The sequence below is a fragment of the Simochromis diagramma genome, unplaced genomic scaffold (assembly GCF_900408965.1).
Source record: "Simochromis diagramma unplaced genomic scaffold, fSimDia1.1 OVJJ01000216.1, whole genome shotgun sequence".
NCBI lineage: Eukaryota > Metazoa > Chordata > Actinopteri > Cichliformes > Cichlidae > Simochromis > Simochromis diagramma.
The window spans coordinates 12,088,692-12,114,863 of NW_024386883.1; the positions used below are offsets into that span (position 1 = coordinate 12,088,692).

General features: G+C 40.8%; 1 protein-coding gene across 2 annotated transcripts in view; it reads left to right on the forward strand.

Moving 5' to 3' along the window:
* The window catches only part of jade2 (jade family PHD finger 2), a 219,926-nt gene that overhangs the window by 135,846 nt on the left and 57,908 nt on the right, over positions 1-26,172 (forward strand). The gene's annotated exons all lie outside the window — the stretch shown is intronic.

The following is a 26,172-nucleotide window of genomic DNA, read 5'->3' on the forward strand; positions in this document are numbered from 1 at the left end:
ATATAATTTCCGAGTTAATTTACATTTTTCCGAATGTTAATTAAAAAGATCATTGACAGTATCATATGAAGTTGATTTTTGCTCTCATGAATATTGATGTTAAATGAATGAATGGCTCAAAGGATGACGGGGTAATGAAATGACTCAGGGATATAATGAGTGACTGACTGATAGCCAAGTGTTGGAAATGTAAGTGAAAATCCACCAACTGTGGAGAATTCATTTGTTTTTTCTATGATCTGTGATCATTGTGACAGATTAGTTACTTCATGTAAAAAGTCAGCGTGGCACTCTCGGAATTTCCTCAGATTTGTTTGTTTGTTTATTTGTTTGCCGTGTTTTTCTCTCCCACTCTTCTGACTTGGAGAAAAAAACTTCACAGAAAATTCAGTCTCAGGTGACCCGGAGCACAGGAATAGCATACAGTACATACTGTAAAGTCCCTCGGGAAGTGGAAAGTCAGCTCTATAGTGGAAATTGGTTCAGACGTTTTTCGTTTTCGTTTTTCTGAGAGCCTGTGGGTTCGTTTTGTGATGCTCCTGAGCCCCCTGCTTGGAAACAGTTTGTTATTCCCCAGAGAAAGAGATGGTAATGCTTGTGCAGCTCTCGTGACATGGAGAGAAAGGCTTTGATCTGGAGTTTGTTGGTGGATACCAGAAAAGGTGCTCCGCAGCGACTCCCTACTTTTACTGAGGCACCTCAGATGGTTTCTAGCTTGGCCCAAATGACATCAGTAATCAAATATGGTAAATTTCCTGATACTGTCAATTTTTAGAACTGAACGCATGGTGTGATTTTTGGGAGTGTGCTACATCTACACCTTGATTGTTGATGAGTTCAGGTAGACCAAGTGTCCTAACGTAAGAGCGAGCTAATGGGCATTAATTGTACTGGAGGCTTTAAACCCGGCGAAGAATACTTTTCCGGCTTCTGTGGTTGTGGAAGCAGAAGTTCAGGGAGGCTTTTGAAGCTTTAACTGCTAACTCTAATTAAAGGTGTCTGTGGATGAGGAAGTTGAAAGATCTAATGGAAGCCTGGCCCATCTCTCAGGTGAAGAAATTTCAAAGGGTAGTTGAGATTAGTCTCAAAGTGCTACACGTTGTGTTGCATTCGTAGTAGCCGTTGTAACTGGATTGATCACATTTTGGAGGGTTAGCAGCATCTTGGTGAGAAACTTGTTGATCTATTTATGGAGAAAGGAGGTTATGGAAGTTTTTTTTTGGGTTTTTTTGCCCTGCTCAACACAATGTTCCTTAACATTTAAATAAAACACACTTTTATGAAACTCACTGAGCTGCAATCGAAGAAAACGTATCATTATCTACATGAAATGTTTGCAGCTTGTAGTTTGTAACTGTAGCTGCTAAGAGTTGAGGTTATTTCTGAATGCTGAAATATTCCCCTGCTGATTTCAGTATCAGAGCTTGCATTTGGCTGCAGAATGCGCACTAATATTTTCATTTTTTTGCCTGGTTTCTTGAATTAGTTGTGCCCATCTTCAAAACCTCACTCCAGAGCTCTGTTAGTACATTGGCATTCTCTGCTGCGGCTGCAGTGCTCTCAAAACCTCTTTCTGACCCTGCAAACTATACAGGATCTAAATTACAGCGAGCAGCCAAACATCTACTGCGGCCAAAATTTAGGGGGATACACGTAAATGCGGTTCGCTAAGGACATGCGGCAGGAGTCCTCTGTTGTTGTTTTTTTTACATTTAGACAACTGTTTATATCATTCCCACAATGAAAAAAAAATCTTATTATATCTGCTTACCTTCACGTAATAAATTACCAAAAATATTCACTGCAGAGAGATTCTTAACCCCTGGATATTTCTGTCAGCAGAGTCTAAGGTGCCTTGGTTCTGTTCAGCTTGGTTGATTTAATTTCGTTCATAGTAAGAAAACCTTTTGGTAATTAGGTGGCTCCATATTAACCAAATGACCTTTCTGTATAAAACTAAAAGAGTTCAAATACAAACACAAGAGATAATTGGAGATTTTTTTTTTGTTAATTGCTCCTTAGTTTTTCTCATTTAGCCTCAGCTGGTAAGACCAGTGGACTTAAGTTCAGTGCTGATTAGACCACCGGATCAGCGTGCTTTGTCCAGCGTCCCACGGTGTTAATTTGGCTTTTAGATGATAATTCCTCCACCTCTTAACTTGAAATAATAGAGTCACAAATCACTTCCCACAGAGCCAGCTTGTCATTTCTAAACAGTGGGCTGAACTTTTTTATGTAGGTCACTTTTTATTTGGGTGAGCCAAATAACTGAAAGCCCTTGCTATACTTAGATATTCTGTAGCTGTGCAAATCACTGTCGATGTACACTATTTTCTGTGATTGGAAGACCACTCTACAGATGTGTAGAGAATTGTGTAACTGTAGCCGCACCGCAGTGGTCTCTGGTGGTCAGGGTTTATTGATTGTTGCAGTTTTCTAACCTCTCAAGCAGTCAGTGTGTCCATGGACTCCATAACTCTTCTCCCTCCTGACCACCCATTATTGATGTGTGTGTGTGTGTGTGTGTTGTAGAAGTGAACCATACCACTTCAGCTTTCAAAAGTTAACTCTCTTCATTCTGTCACAAAACAGCGAAGCAGTCAGTAGGAAATAACAGTTGAAACAGCTTAGTTACTCAGAGTATGTAAAGACGGTGCCTACGTGTACCTCAGTGTTCGAGGCAACTGCGTCCTATTTGTGAAAAATGCAAACACGTGGTGGATTTAAAGCAATCCATGAATACATGTTGGATTTAGCTTGAATATTACATCCAAATATTGCAGATTTATGGGGAACATCATTTGGCTTTCACTTAATACAGAAATGTAAATAAAAAGGTCGTCAAAGGAGCTTGCAAAGAAAAGAGTTTGGACTTCTTTAAGTTACTTGAAGACGTTTCACCTCTCATCCGAGAAGCTTCTTCAGTTCTAAGGTCAAATGGTGGGGAGTCCCAGATTTAAACCTAGTGGGAGTATCACCCCGCAGAGGGACGCCCCCCATACGCCTTAACACCCACTCACATCCTGGGCCATCTGACCTCAGGAATTCGCATGATAGGGTGGGGCCAGGTTTCACAATGAGCTCACCTGAAACTCTGGCTGATTGGGACCCACACCCAGTTTCACACCTTGGCTCAGGCGATTAGAGGATCATCAGGGGGTCCTTTTGTCCCTCTGCGGGGGGTTACTCCCACTAGGTTTAAATCTGGGACTCCCCACCATTTGACCTTAGAACTGAAGAAGCTTCTCGGATGAGAGGTGAAACGTCTTCAAGTAACTTAAAGAAGTCCAGACGCTTTTCTTTGCAAGCTCCTTTGACTACGATGACCTGGATGACTGAGAACCTTCACAGACAAATAAAAAGGTCATTTTTCTGTGATTTTTAATGTTCCATATGCCTTCTTTTATCAAACAAAAAACATTAGGAATAATAGAGAGACTGATTTTATTTATAAAGCACCAAGTCACCACAGCAGATGCCTCAGCGCTCTTTATATTACGAAGGAAAGACCCTGTGATAATACAGAGAAAAACCCAGATGAACCCTATGAGCAAGAACTTGGTGACAGTGGGAAGGACAAACTCCAGGTAGAAACCTCCAGGAGTCCAAAGTCAGCTCTTGGTAAAAATAAAATGCTGTACATACTGTAGACCGTGAGAGGTTTTGGTATCACTCTGCTCGGCACCGTTCAGCGTTCTGTTGAGACGCTGCTGCTACGGCAACACTGGGAAAGTGACAGTTGTAGTTGATCCCTATTTTTTTTCAGTTCGTGCGGCCGAAAGACTGATGGCTCATGTGCTGGCAAGGCTGTCCGTACTCCTCTTACAGTACTTGTCAGAATTTAATTAAGCTGACACACAGTGATCGTCTGATGGGTCTTCAACCACATTGTTCTCAAGGTTAAAGTCCCATTTGTCACTGTCAATTAATTTGAATTCTCATTCGTTTGTGCAGTACAGCGAATAAATGACAAGGAAACTTTGTAGTAACCTATGAGATGGTGACAGATGAGCTTCTAGATCCCTGACATTTTGGTTTTGGGGATTTTGTGATTTATTTTCCTGATTTATTATGTAAAATAACTTTGCTGTTTTTAAGCTCTTCTTAAGCTCTTAGAGACAAATATCTGACACTGTTTGCTTCATCTTATTCACTATTATGATTCAACTAGGCTCACACTGAGTGATGCTGATATGCAACTACAGTAATGTGTCACCATCACCTCACCTCCATTTAGCACCATTAATAATCAGGTGTATTGGAGCTGTAACTTGTAGTAGTTGAACTCTTAAATTCATGTAGTCTTGGTTGAATTGTTGGAACTCCTGGTAGTTATTGACCATACTTCACCATAAGTACTCTGTTTTATATATTAGGACAGACACCCTGAGTATAGCGACTTTAACTCAATGTTATTGTGTTTTTAAGAAGCTTCCGTGGAGTTGTTGGGGCACAAAGTCTGAATTTTCAAATTGTTTTTGTGCAAATGAGGCAGAATAATGTGTCTGATCATTTTGTTGAGGCATGTTCAAAACAGCATTTAATAGCCTGAAAGCTGCGCTGCGATTGCAGATCAAGACGTGAGGTTGATCTGAAGGTGTTTAATCTGGCTGGCTCCAAATCTAGCAGTGTTCTCCTTGACCACTGCCCAAGTGTGTAACGGAGAAAGTCGGATTGATTAGAATTGCTGCTGGCAAGTCACCCATGAGGAGGATTGATCTCCAATTGGTCACGTTTTGGCCAAGTGAGTGTTGACAGCTCACTGCTGTGACGCCACTGGCTGTCGATACACAAGCTCTCTTTCACTTCATCCGTCTTCTTCACTTTTCTTCCTCCTTTTACTTTTCCATCTCTTACGCCGACACCACCTGTAAGTATCTGCTCTGTCATCCATTGCTGACCTGTTTTTCAAGTGGTCCACCTGCTTTGCTTTGTTTTTTCGTTGCATATGGTATTTTTCTGTGGAGGTGTTGTGTGCATGACATTGTGTTTCTAAGTGCATGTATGTGTCTGTGTGGAAGATAGTGTTGCAATCATCTCTGATTTGCGGGCAAATTGAAAAATCCTCTCCATCCTTCCATCCCGTCATCCCCAGACCCCAACCCAATCAGACCCCACGACCAAAGCCTCCAGCCTGCTGCTTTTGTGAACAAGTGTGTATGTGTGTCTGTGTGTGAGTGTGCGGGTGTGCATGTTGGTGGTGGAAGATTCCAAGGGCTAATGTTGGGGTGGATTATCCCCCTCCTCTTCCTCTTTGAAGTGCTGCCAATGGAACGAATTGCACCGTGCTGTCCCTAATGCACTGTGAGCTTTCTCCATTTCTGTACTCCTCTCCTGAGTGCTGCCCCAACACCCTCCCTTCACCCACAACTCGCATCCAATCAGCGTGCAACATGTTGAAGCAATGTGTGACACAGTGATTGGATAGTGTAAGTTAGGTAAACGTTCGACCTTTAAAAAAAAAAAAAGAGAAGAAGAAATCTGGGCATAGGTGCAGTAGAGGATGACGTAGAAGCAGATTTTGTGCAATTCTTCTTTTTTTTAAATTATATTTTATTTTTGGCCTTTTTGAATAGAGAAGTGAAGAATGACAGGAAAGCGGAGGAAGAGAGAAAAGGGAAGACATGCAGCAAAGGGCCGCAGCTCGGACTCGAGACTGGGCCTGCCACTCTCTGCCACACAGCCCGCTCATCCCAGTGAGCTAAACTGGTGCCTAGATTTTTGGCAATTCTAATGATCTTGACTCCATATTTGGGATGTCCACCTTTATTTTTCAGCACAGCCTGAATTCAACTCTCTTAGCCAGGCTTTCTTCTCATTTCTTTAAGTAGTCTTAAGGAATAAGTCTCCAGGCTTGTAGAAAGATATTCAAAGCTGGTCTTTGGCTGCCTTTTGTTCTGTTTTCTGTCATGATGATCCCACACTCCTTAAATAATATTGAGGTTTGGGCTCTGGGGAGGCCAATACATGACTAATACTGTTGTAGTGTCTGTTTCTCTATCAGGTATGTTTTTACTGCAGTGCGTTTGGGATCATTATACTGAAAAATGAAGCTGTTACCAATCACTCCATTAGATCTGTTTTCAGAGCAGATCTTGTGTAATTTGGCATCTATCAGCCTTTTCTCCCTGTTTCCCTACCTTAAGAAGGACTTCTGGACTGCCATTCTTCCACCGGGACCATTTCTGATGAGCTTTAATTGAAAAGTAGATGGATCAACTGAAGGGTCAGATATTTAGGTGTCTTTTTTGTTTTAATTCATCATAGATCTGTGTTAAGTGATTCAGCAAACACACAAACAAAAGAAAAGAAATTCTAGACTGGACTGAAAATGTCCAAAGAAAAAACATTTAAAAAAATTATAAGAACATCTGGGCTGCTTGGAAGCACAATATAAAATATAAAAAGATCGAGCATCTACCAACACTGGTTTGGTAGATGCTTTGAGCAACATATTTAAATAGGTGATGTTTCCATCTAATGAAAATCACAGAAAAAAGATATAAATTGTTAATTAGAGAGTATCAGAGGTGTTGACATGTATTTTTCCTTTGGATAGAACCGGGCTTTCCCCCTGTGACCTAGCCCAATACTACAAGCTGAACACCCCCTGGGTCCAGATCCATACTTTAACCAACAGACACGAGAGTAATATCAATCTTCTTTATCCAGTTCTGAGCAACTGAGAGTGAACCATAATTCCCAAACCATTATACCGGGGGTCCCCAATCCCAGTCCACGAGGGCCGGTGTCCCTGCAGGTTTTAGATCTCACCCTGGGTCAACACACCTGAATCACATGATTAGTTCATTACCAGGCCTCTGGAGAACTTCAAGACATGTTGAGGAGGTAATTTATCCATTTAAATCAGCTGTGATGGATCAAGGACACATCTAAAACCTGCAGGAACACCGGCCCTCGTGGACCGGGATTGGGGACCCATGCATTATACCATTCCTCTCAGATAACAATGGTGTTGGGTTATATCAGTAGTATGAAATAGAAGGCAATGATAGCTGCAGTATCAAAATGTGCCAGAAACCGTTATCAGAAGTTTAGACTGAAGAGTTCTGGAAAAGTTCGGTTTGTGGCGTTCATACCTGGTTTGATCACAGTTCTGGAATAATTTCCCAACCAAACTGAGACCGATGACTGTATTTTGTTTTGTAAAACTGCAAAATATACACAGTTATACATTTATGACGATACTGGAACTAAGAAATTATAGATTTTACTCAGCATGGCTTCTCAGAAGAGCTCACTGAGATTAAATAAAACTGGCAAAAGAAGGGAGAGCTTCATGAATATTGAAGGGGAGGTGAAGGTTCAGGCTCTGGAAGCAAAAAGAAAAGAGTAGGACTGGAAATTAAAAGTTAAAACTTTAGTGAGGTGACCTGTAAGGATTCCCGGAGAGGGGAAATGACTGGGATGTGATTCACTGGGGAAATGGGGATGATGGAGAGAAAGCAGGTGTGAAAGAATATATTTTCCTTTCTCGGTTCTTCCTGCATGTTTTCACTTCTAAAACCACTCGAGTCAAACAATGGCAGTTAGTCTTTTCCCACCGGTCAGTCAGTGCATCGGTACTACAGCCAAGGCTGGCAGGGTGTCTGATGGCATGCCGCCGTTCTGTGTCCTGCCCTCTGCTCTCCCTCGCTCTCTCACGGTAACGACTTGGCAGTACATTTGGTTCAGCAGGTCAGCAGTCCCACACCCAGGAGGCCCTCAGAGCAGAACACAGCAGTACACTTATGAAACAGTCCATTTAAGGAAGGGGAAAGTTTTCATTATGAGTAGCTAACATATGTTTTATATCATATTTTTCTCTCTTTTTTTTTAAACTACAGAATGCTGACAAGGAGGGAGTGTAGAGAGAGGTTATATGAAGAGAAATTAATGAGAAGAAGGGATATTGTATGTATTTAGTACAGATTTAGGCAGAGGTGATTGGACAGTGCTGCAGAGATTGAAACCTGGACAGAAAGCAGCCGTGGCAGCACCATCAGCCTTCAGCTGCAGGTATCTGCCAGGTAAACTGTATCGCTACACTGTGTGCCGAGGCACTAGGGAGGAAAGCCCATCAGCTAGTTTTCCTTGGCTACAGGTTACAGTTTCACAGTTTGTTTTCTTTCCGCAAACCCCCCTCGGCGCTTCGTTCTGTTTGAGGAGAGAGAGGAAGTTCGGAAGCAAAATAAAGAATGAGAGGAAAATGTATGTGTACACAAGCCCGCAACCACTAATCTGCTGACTTGGATTTGCACTGCTGTGAGTGAAACTATTGGCAGGAAGAGGTTAAAGGGAGGAACGTCACACATCAAACCAAGCCTAAAGACTAAAAAAAGTGTCTGGGCAGAAAAGGCTTGCTGCTTGTGTCTTTGTTTTTTTTTCTCAGGCAATCGACATGTATGGATTTACTGGATTTTCTTCATCTTGGGTTGACGCACGTTTACAATCCACACACGGCAAAATCCACACGAGCCACCAGAGAAATCTTCCTATTGCTCGATTTTCTTTTAATCTTTTTTCTTCCCCACAGTTAAAAGGAACCACAGAAACACAGAAGCATCTTTCTTCTTTATAGTCTCAATATTCTTAATATTCTCAAGTTGCCTCAAGTTATCCAAGAATTCCTTATTTATGGAGTAATTTCTCTTTATTTATTTTTACAGTTGTGACCCCTCGGATTACCTGTGGCTTCCTTTTTAATTAAGTGATTTTTTTTACTCCTTGATGCTTGTGAAGCATAATCTCTGCTTGTTCTTCAGACTTTTTACGCCCTTAAGGTGGGTGTTAAAAATGTATCAAACTGAACAAAAAGGAGTCTTTTTAGTGTTATGTATTGCTCAAGCTCCAAAACTCCTGGATCCTACTTTTCCCCATAAAGAAACAGGTTAATTTCCTTTATGATTTGGAAGTGATGGTGGCGCATTTGATAACGATAGTTTGACGTTTGATGTGCTTTTTAGGTCATTTAGATTGCTTGGTAGATAACTGTCATGACTGTGACACATGTAAGACAAAGCTAACTGGGCTATCTGTGCATGTTCAGAGTTTAAGCGTAGTGGATGATGAATAGCAACTTCGTCCAGTAAAAACAAAGCCATTTTACTTCCTTTCCCGCAAAGGCCAACTTTCTTCTGATTGGCTGCCCCTCATAAGCTGAGCATCTGAACAGCAGGTGAGTGTGGCTGTCCATAATAGACGTGCATAATAGGGATTTCCCCTCTAAATAAGCAGTGAAGGAGGATTTTATACATAACCTGAGCTCAGTGGGTTTTTCGTTTTGTATTTTTATTATGGTAGGGGGTCCATTTTACCCTACTGTAAGTCCTTAATGTTTGTGCTACAGCAGCGGTGTTAAACATGAGGCCCCAGGGGCCTGAATCAGCCCACTGAAGACTCAAATCTGGCCCACTGGACAGCTTGAGAAAAGGTGAAGGACACAAGTTTTACAGCTTTTCCTATTGAGAAAGACTGCCTATGCCAATTGCCATTCATACTACACCAAAGCAATTAACTATCAAACAATTAAATGACAGGAAAGTTCCTGTTTTTCCATTATCAGTGAGTCCATAGAAAATTTACAGAACATTTGTTTTATAATTACAAGACAATCTGTGCAATGAACTATCAGAATGTTTTATGTGATTTCTCACATTTATCATGTAGCTTCAATGGTCCAGCCAACTAAAGATTAAAGTGGGCTGTATGAAGTTTATGATTTAGAAGGAGTTTGTTATCCTTCTACAAAATTTAAAGAGGAGAAGATGAGCTCTAAGGCGATATTTGGTGTATGACGGTAGCACAAAGCGTTCACAAAGTAATACTGTCTGAACACGGAGAGAAAAATCATCTCAGTGTCACATTAATGTAACAGCTCAACCATTGTGGGCTATTTTGTCATGCATTATTTTGTTATTTTACAGCCAAAGTTACAAAATAAGTCCAGACAGCCTGTATGATACTTGGGTGATAAAGGTCTAATGTGCATCCAGGTTTTTAACAGTATTTAAAAGGCAGAAAATGAGCACATAAAGCCTCATTTACTCAGTTACCCTGGTTTGTACAACAGTTGCTCTTCTGTAGGCTCAGACCACACTGGCCGGCCTTCACTCCACAAGCACACCCATAAGCCTTTAACCATTGTTGAAACACACCTAAGACGTGCCGTTCTGACCAAGTCCTAATCTGCTTTCAACACAACAGTTTCAAGATCTGACTGTTCACTTGCTGCTTTATTTAGCACACTTCTTGACAGCCTCTCTTGTAATGAAAGATCAACTGTTATTAACTTTGTCTGCCGGTAGTTTTGTTGTTTTGGCTGATCCGTTTAAGTGCTTTATGACTTTATGACCTTCTACCTGTAGCGTCCCTTCAAAATGGATTTTCTTCTTTTTAGCCAATCCTGAAAATGGCATTTGACTTTAGTTTGTTGCATTCATCTGAGTGATGTAACCGACTTGTGACCTCTCACACCCTCCCATAATCATCCCCCAGCCACTTCAACATCATACATCCAGCCACTCATTTGGCATGAAAAAGTCCCTGGTGTTATGCAATGTTAGGTAGGGTCAGGGCGAGGACAGAGAAATGGAAAGAGCGACACAGACAACTTGGCTATGCGAGCCCTCGTCCTCTTCTCTTGCAATCACACAGTTCACACCAGTGCATATGCACTCAACTTCTTACGCTGACTGACATGCCTCACAGTAGCGCGTGCACAAATCTATGCATGCTTGGCACCCATACGGTGCAACGTCACTCATTGGCCTGCGCGCTTGCCTGCAGAGATGTGCACACATGCATCGACACCCTACGCACATTTTTTACAGCTCTGCATGTCTGTAGGGGGGGTTGGGGGGGGGAGATTTCTCGCTCCAGGCCAGACGGGCCGAGTCAGACAGACCCACCCTGTTGGATCAGCATCAGCCTGGCTCCCCACACACAGCTCTGCTCCAAACCTAATACTGGCTCTCTGCACAAAATCCCTTCTTCTTAGGCTGCTGTCTGTTTCCAAGATGCTTCAAGTTACCAGGAGAGGAGAAGACAAGGGCCTTTTCTATCTACCAGCAACGGTTACTGTTAAGTTCAACATTCAGCAGACACTGTAAGTGTTTTACCAGCCAACCAGGTCTCCTTTGTACATTTAGTACAGACCTGGAAGTCAATGTTGGCTTACTCCCAATGTGCGAGGCAAAGTAACGTAGACTCCTGAGGGAAGCAGTCTGGTCCTTTCAGTGGTTTACAGCCTTTCTGCTGCAGGATTTTTGGCCCATGTTCTTGCTTGCTGATGGATTCTCCAGAGAGAAAAAAAAATCTTGAATAATGTGAGTAGGATGTATAGTTTTGAGGGATGTTTAAACACCGCGCGCCACTTGCTGAGTCTGGGCTGATTCGAATTAGATGAGCTGTGACCTAACTGTACACCTCACGCGGATTCATCAGCACATTTAAAACTTCAAGGTTCATTTGTCATTTTAAATCAAACATTATGTTTTGCTTGTTATGCTTTGTGCATTTGAAAGCTATGATTTAAGGTAGGACATGTTTTCACAATTGTGGCATTGCCTGCTTATTAAGTAGTGCATGAGGTGCAATCTTCCTAAAGGGTGAAGATGCGCTGTACAAACCTGTCGCTCTGTTTAGATTTGAATAGATGCCTCGTTGGCTGCAGTGAAGATGAAGCATGGTTTTTTTTTTTCCTTTGATCTATTCTGAATGTGTTTTGTTCAGTGGTGTGTGAGTTTCACTGAACACAATTCGACAATAACAACTGTTTTCAAATTCTTCTTTTCAATTTGGAAAAAAGTCAAATCTCAGCTTAAGGTACAACTGTTGAAGAATTTAGTTTTTTTTAAATACTTGTATAATCACCAGCCACTTCTTTAGGTACACCACCTTTTGCCTTATTTGTGGCACCGATTCAAAAAGGTGCTGAAAACGTCCCTCAGCTATTTTGGTCCATATTGCAATGACAGCATCACAGTTGGTGCAGATTTGCTGGCTACACGTCCATGATGTGAATCTCCTTTTCCACCTCATTCCAGGGATGCTCTATTGGTTTGAAATCTGGTGATTTGATTGAGGCCATTAGATTAGAGTGACCTCTTTGTCATGTTCAGTGAAACCAGTCTGAGTTGATCTGAGGTTTGTGACATGGTGCGTCATCCTGCAAGAAACAGCCATCAGAAGATGGTACACTGCAGTCATAGAGGGTCATAAAGGGTCATGGTCAGTAGCAATGGCTAGGTAGGCTGTGGTGTTTAAATGAATCTCAGTTGGTATGCTGACAAAATATTGCCCACACCATCTGTGGATTCATGCTTTCTCGTGCTGTTATGGCAAATTCTAACCCAATCATCTAAATTAAACTGAGACAAATCCAAAGAGGCTTTTCAGTCTTCTGTTGTCCAATTTTTGTAAGAGCATGTGTGTGCTCAGACATGCTCTTCTCCAATCATTGATTATTTGAGGTACTGTTGCTATCAGCTCAAAGCATGCTGGCCTCTGTCTTCATTTTCCTGCAACACCTACACGTGTGGAACAAACACCATGCCACGTTTAAAGTCACTTATATCACCTTTCTTCCTTGTTCTGATGCTCAGTCTACATGCCTAAATGCGTATGTAGCTGACATGTGATTGGCTGATTAAACATTTGCATTAACAAGCAGTTGAATAGCTGTACCCAAAGTGACAGGTGAGTGTATGTTCATACAGTAGAATCTGACTTTTTCCAATAATGGTGGACTTGTAGCTGTTATTCAAAAGAAATGCTACCAAGGTAAACTCTGTCCAACTGATTTATGTATTCTTAGTAGTGGAAGAAAAACTCTGCTCTAAACTCTGTGTTACTGATTGGAAAATGAGTCTCTGAGTCACATATAATTGCTAATAAGGTGTTTTGTTTTTGGAAATCATTTCACATGTACATTGAAGGTGCTTTAATTGCTGGTGGGAGTGAGTAATCCTTTCATCTTGAAACATTCCCACTAAATTTGCAAGTAATTACAAGTGTATTCAAGAAGAAAAATAAAAAATTAAATCCAGTCCTTTCTTTGTTTTTAGGCAGGCTTTTCATGAATGTCTTTGCTATGATCATAAAAAACTTAAGTTTAGGAGAAACTATGATAATGACTATATATGACTGACTGTAATTAAGAGTAGGCTCATGAAATCTATTAGAAAAATAAAAGAGAGTATAGAGAATTATGATAAAATGCTTCCAGCAAACACACCCAAACCTTGTACCTGTTGGCAGGGGTCAGTCTGCGATATTAAAATGTTCAAAATAAACTCCAGATCATTTCTAAAACTCAGTGTAACCTTGAAAATATTCCTTTTCTTCTTCAATCTCCTTAAGAGTCTGGGCTGCATCGTTCTGCCTTCAGCTCAACATTCTGCATGAGCTGACAGCAAGAACAGGCTTTCCACCTTCAGGTAGCCTCAAGCTCCATTCACTTTGCTAGGAACCGCCTGTTGAGATCCACCGCTGTTTAAAATGCTGCATGCTAAGCTTGACTGTGTAACACCGCCCCAAGGCTTCAAAGCTTACAGAGAACTGCTCCTTTGGCTCTAGCCTTTGATAATTCTGTGCCAAAAGGTCACTGAGTTGCCTTCCAGAGCACAAGGAGAGATCAGAAGCACCTAATTATGCCACCTACACGTACTTTGGACATACAAAACCTAGATCTAGAACTTCTTGCGCTGAAGGGACAGTCAAGGCTTCACCAAAAGATAAAGATTCAGGCAGGTTCGTCGTTATACAAATATGAAGTTCGTGAGGGAAACCCAATGCAAAGACGCAAGCAGATTTATTATTATCAAATGTGTAATATTTGTATATCGTCATTAGATTTTGAAAAATGGCGTTTTCTCACTGTTATCTGGCAACATGTTGTACTGCAGTGTTTCTTACATAATAATAATAATAATAATAATAATGTAGCTTGCCACCACCACTGTGTGAATGTGTGCGTGAATGGGTGGATGACTGGATGTGTAAAGCGCTTTGGGGTCCTTAGGGACTAGTAAAGCGCTGTACAAATACAGGCCTTTTTTTTAACCCTTTAAAACCGGTCAGAGCGGGCACGCTCCGTTTTGCATAACTATTTTTAAATCCCGGTAGCACTGCAACCACGTGAGCTAGCGCAATAATTTTTTTTGCATATGAAACCGGAGGAGTTGTACTTACATCTCATGCCAACAGCTTGTCCTAAGTCACAGTTTCCTTCCACATATATATTTGCAAAAACTGCATAAAAAGCACTTGCAGCAACAAAAACATAATATTCCAGAAACACGCTTTGCCGATCCGATCAGCTGTTTGTAACACTTCCTACGTCCATCAGCTCGAACTATCGCATGTCCGCCATGACCTGCCCGAAACCAGAAGTGACGTCATTTTCGCGGAAATGTAGTTTTTTACCATCAAGGCCTCATGAGCTTATACTGGTGTTTTTAAAAGTTATGTTTGACTTTATGACTTTCTGTGTCGTTTCTGGGATGCTTAGGACTCATATTGCACTGCTGGAAATAGTTTATTTTGATGCATATGCTGCTTTTTTGCAAATTTGCACTATAATATTTATTTTCGTTTTTCCTGCAGTGTATAGAAATTGGTGTATTTCAAAAATAAAACTATGAAGACACTCAAAATAAATTTCCTGTGGTGGGAAACTAGTTTGTGCAACTTTTTTGTATTTACAGTTTTGAGGGATAAGCCTCTTAAATTTCTCTAACTAGAAATATATGTTAACAAACAAAAACAATTTTAAATTCTTTTGTAGTTTATTGCACTTTTTTGCAATTTATGTAATTACTATGCACTTAATGCATGCATATTATTAACATTTAGGCTGTAATGGTTGTATTGATGTATAGCAACTTGAAATGCTCCCAAAAATGGCACTACAACATGTAAAAATATAATATAAGCTCTGGCGGACTTGGTTCTATGGTAGGTCTTAAAGGGTTAAAGAGTTGAGCAGATGACCCCATATGACCCCCCCATATGAAAGGGGGAGGGGCTTACAGCACTGGTGTATACATATGCAGGGAGGTGCACTGACTTTTTCTTAAAAGAATGAATTAATACCATATAAAAGTAGTCCTCAGTCAGCTTTAATTGCTAACGCCATTGTCTTGGAGCACAGTTTGTGACAGCAGCCATTCTTCCACCTTATCTCAGTGAGCTCGGTGTATCAACACATGGACCATTTCTCTTCTTGATCCAGGTCCCGGTTAAAGTGTCTCTCAGTCTCACTGCAGATCCTGAAAGCAGAAAAAGCACTATAGCTGCCAGTGCGCAACCATAGTGCGGCTTTGAAGTTTGTCCAACAGCAAAATGAGAGGTGGCTGAATGATGTTGGGGACTGTTCAACCTGGGGTTGGCAACAAAATAAGAGTGAGGGAGGGCATCGCCCATTAATAAATCAACGGTAGATTGTGTTTTGTCATGGATGAAGAAAAAGAAAAAACGCTCTTGCCAGATATTCTTGGGTTTCCATTAATATACCTGGGCTAGCTGCCCAAGTAATCTCCAATCTGTTTCAAGGCTTTGGGATTACAACTGCATACATGAAAGGTGAAGTCTTAAGATATTGCCTGAAGCAACAGTTCATAGTGAGGAGTGTATGTCTGAAAATGGGAGGAAAAAAATCCCAGTAGCCCTCACCTCATCTCTTCTTAAGACTAGAAGCTTGAGTGTACATAAACTGGTACTAAAATAATCTGAATCCGATCCAAACTGCCAGCCATCAAGATGGTTTAAACTAAAATGCACATAACGAATACAAAACTCATCTTTTCTTTTGTGCATTAATAGCTGCAGAGATCCACTGTTTGGTTTCATTTAAAATATACCGTCTCTGATGCACTGATGGAAGGCACATAAGTACGTGTTGCTGGAATATGCACCGTGTAATCAAGTGGGACTCTTAGAGAGCAACATGAAACTTTTTCTGCAGCTCTTGGGGAAACAAAGCATCTGCTTGCTGCCTGACTCCAAGTGCTTTCTGACTTTTAAGAGTCACTGTGATATTTTCCCTGACATTTCCTCTCTGGCAGCTACAACCTAGCGGCCGGTATTTTTTCCAGGCACTGCAGAAGGCTGGCCAGCACAGGCTTTCTATCCAAGCTAAGTGGCATGGCCAGCTTCAGTTTTGCAACTGAGAAATAGTCAGTGCGACAATAGGAATTCTAACCTACTTTAACTTAACACTTGGCTAGTTTCAGTCAGTTTAACTGTTTCTTTTTATTGTTCTCTTCATTAATTCACTCTTCCAACTTTTTCCATATATTCATCCATACAGAACTTATGTCCCCCCCTTTTCGTTTCACCAAACTTCTTATTTGTAAAGGAATTTCACTATTCAACATCCTGTCTAACTTTCTGTCTCTTCCTCCTTCATCACTCCACTTCTCACCTCCTCCTCTCCCCTCTTCTCCTCTTCTCTCTCTTCTCTCTGTCTCTGGATATCCTCACCATCCCGTTGCCCCTCTGATATGAGCTCTGCTGGATGAAATAAATATGAGGCGGGAGAGGTATAAATATTTATAGCTGCTCCGGCTGTATAATTCTTCACGGCAGTGCGATGTTGCACTTTGTGTGTGCATGCATACATGAAGGTCTGTGTGTGTGTGTTTGGGGGGTGTATACGTTTTCAAACCCTTGGCCAGTGCAGGTGCCAAGCTGCTGCAGGGATAAATAATTCACTGCAAGTTAAACCTTCAATTCACATCACTTTGATAAGACAATAGGAGTAACAGAACATAACATACACACACACAATGTAGCACTAACAGTCAGTTTGTGCCCTCACACGTGTGAATAAATGCATCCTTCCATATGTGTTTGATACCGATTTTGTGTCTTTCAGTGACCATGCATGAAAACACACTTGTGCAAACTTGAACATGCGTTAAATTCGATGCACACTGTGGTAATGCAGAAAAAACACACATGCACTGACCCGGTAATACTTCCATGAGCTTAACTTGGAGCATTGTTGCGGACGTTTTAACCGACTGTAAAATGTATATTACACATTCTTCCTCGTGTCTTCGAGATTTTGTTCACTCTTTTTGTGGTGAATGTTTGCGCACGTCAACCATGTTCGTTTTTCGCAACACACTCCTACAGGCTCACTGGCTGTGTTACACTCAGGGCACGTCAATAAGTAATGAGGGAGATGTAAGGGGGGCCCCCAGTTGACCCGGACCTTAAATATTTTACAGTATGGTCTCTCAGACGGTACCAGCCAATGCACTGCTGCAGCTCAACTATAAAATCTCTCTTTGCAGGACTTGATGGGAAACACCGCCCTCCAAGGTCCAATTTAGTAGCATCCTCTGAGAGCCTCTCCGTGTAGTCAACACTAATACTGACTTTCAGTAGGCATTTCTCTCAGCTGTATCTGGTATAGATGTTTTGATTTTTAAGCTGCTTCTTGGTTTTTGGGTTAATCAGAATCTTACTAAGCGCCAGCAAAAAACATGACAAATATACGCTCACCTACTTCATTAGCAATGTCACGTAAATCACCTTTCATGTCTAGGTTTTTGCCTTTTGTCTGTATCCCTAGATCCCTGAGTCACTGCCATGGCATAGGCAAATTAGGCATAATGGCCAGTGAATGTATATTTCATAATAAGTCTGTTTCTTTCCAACTTCAGACCTGTATTTTGTAGGGAAAAAACAGGAATAGTTATTCATTAATTGCATACATTGTAAGATATAAAGTCAGGTTACCCTTCTGGTAAACCCTTCTCATTTTGAAGCACAAACCTTAACCTTTAAAACATATTTTGTTTTAAATCACAGACGTTAGAAAGACAGAAGAGAAACTTTGAAGTGTGAATGCTTCCTTTTAGTATAGATTAGCTCAGGAGGTGGCCAATCAGGTTCAGTTTTGGAGAGTATTGACCTGCAATAAAACAATGGAAGGTTTCTGCAGCATTTAGGAGGAATCCAATAGTTTTTTGTCTGATAAAGGCAGAAATATCGATTCATGTAAATGTTAGGGTGTATTTTAGCTCACACAAAGCAACCACTGCTTCTAAAGTCTTAAGCCTGATTCCCAGAAAACAAATGCACTGGGATGACAAATCAGTTTTAATGTGGCTATTTTTTATTTGGCTTTTAAGGGAAATGCCTAATTGCAGTCTAATACTTCATTTGATTCATCGTCAGCTCATAATCAAAGGCAGACTGCTTTACACATCAAACACAAGATGCTATTCAACTTTCTTTTTCTAATAACAGGCACATTTATTGTTTCCCATCATAGCTAACTGCTTTCTCTATCCAGATGAAATATTCAAGGACTAAATTGCATAGCCAACATAATTCAGGGACATTATCGTGGAAGCTTCAGGAATATTTTGGCAGTTTTCTGAACAGTTTTATTAATACAAACCCTCTTTGGCCAGACGTTTCTTGGAAATTGATGTTTATGGCTGGAATATGAGGTGCTTTAAGGTTACTAAAGCAGGCGTTTATGGTTTAATGTATTTGCAATAAGAACATTTTCTTTTCATTGTGTCGTGTCTCTTCACAAGAATTTTTCAATCAGTGCTGAACCAATAATATATGTGGTTTCAGTGGCCTAGTTTTTGTATCTTTGCATATTTTCCAGAGCTTTTGTGTAGTCGTACGTGTTTTTTGCTGTAGATAAAGCGGTGAGACGACTGACCTTTCCATGTTCGAGGCAGTTTTACTGAAGCCTTTATTGGCTCAGCAAAAACAGAAATGAAACCAAGTACTGAAACAAACAACTGAATCGAGCTGAGGTCTGTGTTTTCCATTTTCAGCTCCGTGGTATGTATGTGTGACAAATTTACCTCTTTGGTTTACACCTAAACGGTTGCTGCATTAGTACTACTCAGCATGCACCCAGCTTGCTGCAAGCTAACACAATTCTTTGACATTTAAGTCAGTGTCACAATATTTTCACAGACTACTTCGCATTAAATCATTGAGGACTCGGAGTCCTCAATGATTTAATGTGTTTATGTGTGACACATATAAAGTGGGTGCAGACCCAACAAATACTCAAATTGTAATGGGTCTATTACAGTTTTCTTTTCTGTCATAAGGAATTATTAGACATGCACCAGGGACCACATTTGAAAAATTTTCAGTGTGATCATTGGCTGGTCAGTCAACAGTCCAGACCAGCCCGGTCACGTGTCCGAATACAAGTCTCTCTGTTTTATGCATGCACAACACACACTCACACAGTGGTGCAGGCAAATAAGCATGTGGCTGTGGTTGTTAGCAAATTCTTTGCCATATTTTAAGAAGACACAAAGTTCATCAAAGTAAGCCGTAGGGCAACCACAATAAAAATGTTGGTACAAACAAACCTAATCAGACACTTAAATAACCCTCACACAATTAAACATGGTCATGTCAAACAAGCTAACTAAAGCAAAATAGCTAAACCTAAAGTATCTAAAGCTCAGAGGCAGCCACAAGCCAAGAGCCTCGGTATGAGCAAAGGATCAAAGCAGCTATTAGAATGTACAGCAACTCATTCTCAGTTATCTGACCTCTTTTTCAGTAACTGAGCACTTTATTTTCACAGTTGTTTATACCAATAATATTTTACATTGAAGAAAAGTGGATATTTTTTGTATATGCTGACAGTTACAGATCTTAGAAAAGAAATTGCCATTATGTGGCCTGCTGATTCCAATCTTTTCATCGATTAAGTAAGACAGTATCCTTAATGTGTTCATCTGTGATTAGCTCAGCAGAACAACGCAGCTACTGTTTAAACTTTGTGTTTACGAGGGGCAGCCAATCAGAAGAAAGTTCACTTAAAGTGTTTAAAACTCTGTTTCAGACAGAGGATGAACTAAGGGTCTGCGCAAACCCCCAATATACAAAAAAGAACAATTACTGTGAATTGTGAATCACGCGCAGCCAGTCTCGTAGAGTCCACGATTAAAAATAGAAAGCTGGAAGTGAGAAAAAAATACGTTAACCGATGTTTATAATTCACCCGCATCCTGGTTTAACTTTCTTTCTCTCAGTTATAAACAAATTCAGCCGTTATCTGATCATCAACCATGTAGGTACAATAACAAGCACCACCCAGCCCCCACTATCAGAGCTCCATACCCAGGCAGTTAGATATAACTCACGCTGATCTTTAGCACCTTCAAGATTTCAGCTCCACCCATCTGGTTGCCGTCATAACAATCCTTTTGGCAAGACAAATAAACTCAAAACATCGTAAATTCCAGCTGTCAGAAACATGATAAAAGAGCAGCAAAGGGTTTGGTCCTGTGACGCATGAACAGATTTGCAGATTAAAGTCTGGTATGTTTTTTAGTCTTGAACGTATATTTGATTCTGCATGCACTGAATAATAGACGAGGATGTTTTACTTGTCTGTGCATGATAGTTAAATCACCCCCAACAAAAGCAAGTTACAGCAAAAAAAAGGGGCAGATGTATATTTGTGTATCTCATATTTACTAAGAGAATCCTAACGATGTCTTTGAAACTAAGAGCAGAGATAAGATGCAAGAAAAGTATGTGGGGGGTTAACTGCCTGTTTAAGAGCAGTTTTAATATCATCACCTGATTATTATGCTTTTATGGTCAGCACAGCTACTGGCTCTCTTTCAGCAGGGGAGCCTGTCCTCAGTCTGTAAATCCAGAGTACAATAAAGTGGAGCTAATTGGGAGGTTACAAAGATTACCGTCAGCTCAGCCCACCCCGTTGGCACCAAAAATCCATCACTTCCCAAACAGCGTTTCACCCTAAAGCTCTGAAAACAATTTCGATGACGTTCCCTCATGCTATAATTGTATCACAGCCGGCCTCTCAAGCCATTATAGAATAAGGCTTCCCTGTTGAGCACCCTGTAGCATCTGCAAACACATTCCTCAGACCTCTACTTACCCCTGGCTGGCTGGGTAATAAAACATAGCCAATTAGGCTTTACTCCTTGCTGTGTGAAGCCCTTCTCCTGCTGCTAAGTGTGATTTGAGTCTGAATAACTTCCTCTCTGACTTCCCCTCCTGAGATGAGGTGGGTGTAGAGTAACCTCTCTACTCAACCTGACAAATAGTGTGAAACTTCTCGGGAGGTAATTCCATATCAGAGTGGGCTTGAGCGGTGTCTATTTTTTCACGTCTTCATACTTTCCTGGCATACTGTGGCTTCACTGGTCTGTACTTAGACATCCACCATACCTGCTGAATCACGCGTACATTGAGAGCAAAGAAATAGCCGGCCCCAGGTCCTTGTATGTGTTCAGATACCGGGTTAATAAAGTTGATTCTGACTCTGATTGGTCCATAAGAAGACTGGGTTGGGTTTGAACCTTTGTAGGGCCTATCTACAGGAAGTTTGTATGCTCTGCCTTGCCTATTGCATAACCACATTTCACAAAGACTTTGTTAGCTACTCTTTCTCATCTTCTTTTACACCTCAATGAACTCAGCTTACTGTTTCCTAGTACATACATACTGCCTTCTGGTCTCTCTCTTCTTCTTCTTCTTCTTCTTTTTTTTTTTTTTGCAGTGCATGGCCAACACACAGCCTATCCATTTTGGTTTAAAAAAAAAAAACATGCCATGACAGTATTGAAAATCATACTGCCACTTTCTAAATAACCAGGAGCTGTAATAATGTAATATCACCAAACTGATATCAGAGCCTTTGGATGTCTGTCCTGCAACAAACAGGAATCCAAAAACCAGAAAACATAGTACATCACAAACGTCCAAGTGGGCGAGGACCAAATAATAATACATTTCGCTTGTTTATTGGATCACATCATGGCAAAAATGCATTTACGTTTCGGCACAGAGCCTACAAATTCCACTTAAATCCCTGGGTTTGTACACAGCTGAAAGTCAAGTTATTTGAAAATCAACTTTTCTCATCCCGTGATACTATTCATAAGGACTAATCAAATTCAAATTCAAATTTTATTTGTCACGTACACAGTCATACACAGTACACATGTGTATAATTGTATCTAATCTAGGTCTCATCACACAAAACAAAACTTAATGCACCACCAAGCTCACGCACTCGATAAACACAAAGGGATGTTTGATCTTTACTGCAGGACAGTCACACAAAACAGCAGAAGACAAATCCAGCATGTTTTTGGGCTTTAAAAGCTACAAACTGTACTAAAAAAAATGAAATACATTTTTTTATAACAAGAGACCAGGCATGTTGAGAGGGAAATGCAACACAGGTTCCTCAGTAAGATTGACACTGGTAAACAACTGGCTGTGACTCAGGAGGTAGAGCAGTTTGTCACCTAATCAGGGTCGGCAGTGATGACTCAGCCTTCATTCAGTTCTTATGATATAACACATTGTAAAATGTTGTATGAAACACAGGAGAAAAAGAAAAACTCTACAAAAACTGAAAAAAGTAAAAAAAAAATAAAATAAAATCACCAAACAAAATGGAAGTGTATTTGGGAGGATAGTAAAGTGAACAGCTGTGGAAGGGACGAGCTAACAGTAAACGGCTAATAGCAAACGTATAGCTTCAGGATTATATGAATCATGTTTGTTACAGCACCGATGAACCTTCAGCCTCTTTTAAGCGCGTCTCAGTGAAGTCCTTTGCATGTTTTGGTTTCTGTAACTTTCAATTCCTTTAGAATTTGTGCGTTTTTTCCTATTTCTGTTGCGTTCAACTTGCGTTGTGTCTTTTGTAGCGTTTTTCTATTTGCTGCCCCTCATACATCTTTCAGGAAAAGGAAAAGGGCATTTTTGATTGAATTAACAAAGAAAAGGAAGAAAAAAACAGTGTAAATGTAGTTGATTTATATGAAGGACTTGCTGATGCTTTACTGCGTAAAACTATCTATTATATCTTTTCGTATTCCGTCCATTTTTGTCCACTTATCCAGTTCAGGGTTGCGGTAGGGCCGTGGCATATCACAGCAGTCAATGGATGAGACCATGGACGGGTCACCAGTTTATCAAAGGGCTAGTATTTTTGTCCAAGTCCACCTCTTTTTTTTTTTTTTCTTTTAAATTTGGTTTATATTTAAATATTTAACGTTTGATAAATGCCAGTGTATTTGCGTACTGTAGTATTTGTGATTATGGTTTTAATCACACAGCTCTAGTATTAGATTCAAAAATAGTTAACACAGAACCATGTGACCTGAACTGTTTATGGCAATTTCAGACAAACATCGACTCCAGCACTTAGTAATTGTGAACAAAGTGCTGCTGGCTGGAAATGAAAGACTGTATTTATGATGCGCACAACAGGGGATTCCTTAAGGAACTGTGGCAAGGACTAAAATTTCCGAAAGCTCACACCAGCCTCTTCTTTAATCCTGTCAGGGCTTATGCATGCTGCATGCAAGACAGCCAATCCATGGTGTCTGGATACATTGTCAAGTGAGATTTTGGAGACAATTTAATCCCTCCCCAAATCCTGTTTTGTTTGCTGACATGAAACAGTTTGTCCAATAAAACCTCAATCCAATGGAGACGAGGGGCTTTAGAGTAATAAGGTTTTCATAACCGGGATTTGATCTTTAAATATTTGCTATTAGACATGGTGTGGTGTGTACACACTTTCCTCTCATTTTAATTAAACTCTGTGTGTGAAGGCCTGTTTGTTGCTCTCTCTCGCTCTCTCTACCTCGCTCTTTTCTTCCCTCGTTTTCTCTTTTTTCCTCTCTTTATCTCTGCACGGACAGTGCATGAGGACTCTGCAGAAACGGGGGGGTGGGGGGGGGGGAGTGTTAGATAAAAGACACGAGGAAGGTAAAAGAGTTCTTGGGGAGAGAGAGAAACTGACAGAGGGGGCTGGGAAAAAGGAGGAAAAAGAGAAAAGGAGTGCAAGAGGAGACGGGAGAGCAATGGATGCAGATTTGAGAAAGACGCAAGACGAGGAGGCAGAAAAGGGAGAGGATTAGCGCACATGGAAAAAGAAAAGGGGAGTGTGTGATTGTAGAGGAATGAAAGGAGAGAGAGGAGCAGAGCGTTTGTGTCACAAGGTTTATTTAGAGTTTATTGTTTTGGCAGAGCTCCAGACTCCCTCCCTATATTCCTCCAGCAGTCTGTGTGGGTAAATACAATATGTGTGCACTTTGTGATGCATACCTGTAAGTGTTTGAGGACGAGTGTGAAACTGTGAAAAGTGACAGAAAGTTTTCACACCTGCGGAAAGCAAATAGTTTAAGGCTCATGCATGCGTTTAGATGCACGTTGGGAACACACACACACACACATAGAGCCAAAAAGCCGAATATCTGAACTCTGATTGGAGAATGATGTTGCTATGGATCCCAGATGGGTGTGGCTTCAGTGTCAGTGAGTGATATGCAGGAGCTAATAAATCATGTAGTTTGTGTGTAAGTGTTTGGGGGCGATAGACTTGGGGTGTGTGCTTGATTATAGTGTGTGTGTGTATCTGACGGCTGTGTGCACTGCACATCAGGGAGGGCTTCACAAAGCTTCAGTCTGCTGAATCCAGCCTCCACTGTCTGTCTGCTTGTCTGACCCACTTTCTCCTCTTTCCTTCCTTCTTTTCATCCTTTGTTCCCTTTATTGTGCTCCTTCCTTCCCTCCTCTGTCCATGCTTTATGCGATCCCTTCTGTTCCTGCTACCCTCATCCCTTTTTTTAAATGCCCTCAATTCTTTTTTCCATCATCCCTCTATTTGTCTTTGAATAGAGGTTTCTCTTTAATGACTGGATGAACAAGTTCCTGCACATCATTCATTTTCCTTTATTTTCTTATTTAATTTTTTTCTGCCTGTGTTCTTTATCACCCTTCTTGCACACCCTCTCTGTTCTTGGTTTGTTGTTCTTTTGTTGCCCGTCAGCCTTTATGAATGTCTACCTGTCCTTTGCCTTCAAGACTCTCATGTGCTATTCAGCAGCTATCCATCTTCTGCTTTTAAAATTTTACCAACCTAAGAACCAGATTTATTCTCTCGTTTAGCTTCAGGTCTCAGGAAAAAGAAATGGTGCCACTGGAGCTGAGGATCTTGGTTAGGAGGTCCACAAAATCTTTTGGTGTCCATCCTGTCTTTGCTGGATTTCTTTTTATTACTTAAGGACGGGACTTTAAGATAATGTGCACAGTTTGTTAGCCCCTCCACAAATTCTTTTAGGTCGCACCATGCCAACATATACTTTGACTTTTTTGTAGATTTAACTAAAGAAATGGGAACAAATTATGTGCTTGTCTAACAGGCTGCTGGTAACAAAGTGCTTAAAGATGAAATTTAAAATTGGTTCTTTATTGGTTTTTTATGCTTCAGTGATTCATAGGTCAGCCTTAAGTAGCACAAACAAAAGCATTCCTTTGAAAATGGTCAGGTACAAGGACTGCAAACTGAGAGAAAAAGCAGTCAATGTCCAAAGAGAAACTTTTAAAGACCTTCAGAAAGCTTGGAGAACTATTACCAAAGACATTACAAAGGAGTCTGCCTTCTTAGAACCAAAATATAAAGAAATGAGTGGTGGCTCAAGCCTTCTGCACAACCCTGTACTATTCTACTTGTAGTAAAGTGCAGCTGTTGGTTCAAAAGAGAATCTGTCCAAGTCCACTCCCAAACTGACATGCTGTTTCTGCACAGATGCCAAACAAAACATCAGAGGAAGCACCCATTTCTGAATCGGGACGGGATATACAAAAAGAGAAGAAGCTACAGATGTTTTTTTCTTACTCAGGTTAAATGTACTGGTGCATAAGAAGTTATTAGTTTTATATTTCCAGCAGCACGAACCACGTAAACAGAGGCATAAGTTTGCAATAACGGCATTTCCTTTGGGACGATGTAGAGCAAAAACACAAACACTGTCGATGTTCAGCAGCGTGAAAAAAGTAGCAGAAGAACTGGAGATGGAAATTTAATATCGCGCTCGCATTCAGGCTTATATTGCTACTCTTATCTTGTGGGCGCCCACTCGCCTCACATGTTCATGATCTATTTTAGGTCGTGACCAGTAGTTAAAGAGTCAAGATAATGCTCACTGGCTAGAGTGCCCCTGCTGTGAAGATTGTGATTACTCCGTGTTCTGATAGTTTCAGTGGGTGGCATTAAGCCCCTAACTGTTTTAGGACTCTCTAAATGGCACCACAGAGGGAAGGTACCAATCACACTGAGATACTTTATTCTCCAGGTAGCTGATATTATCTGAAGGTCTTTAATGA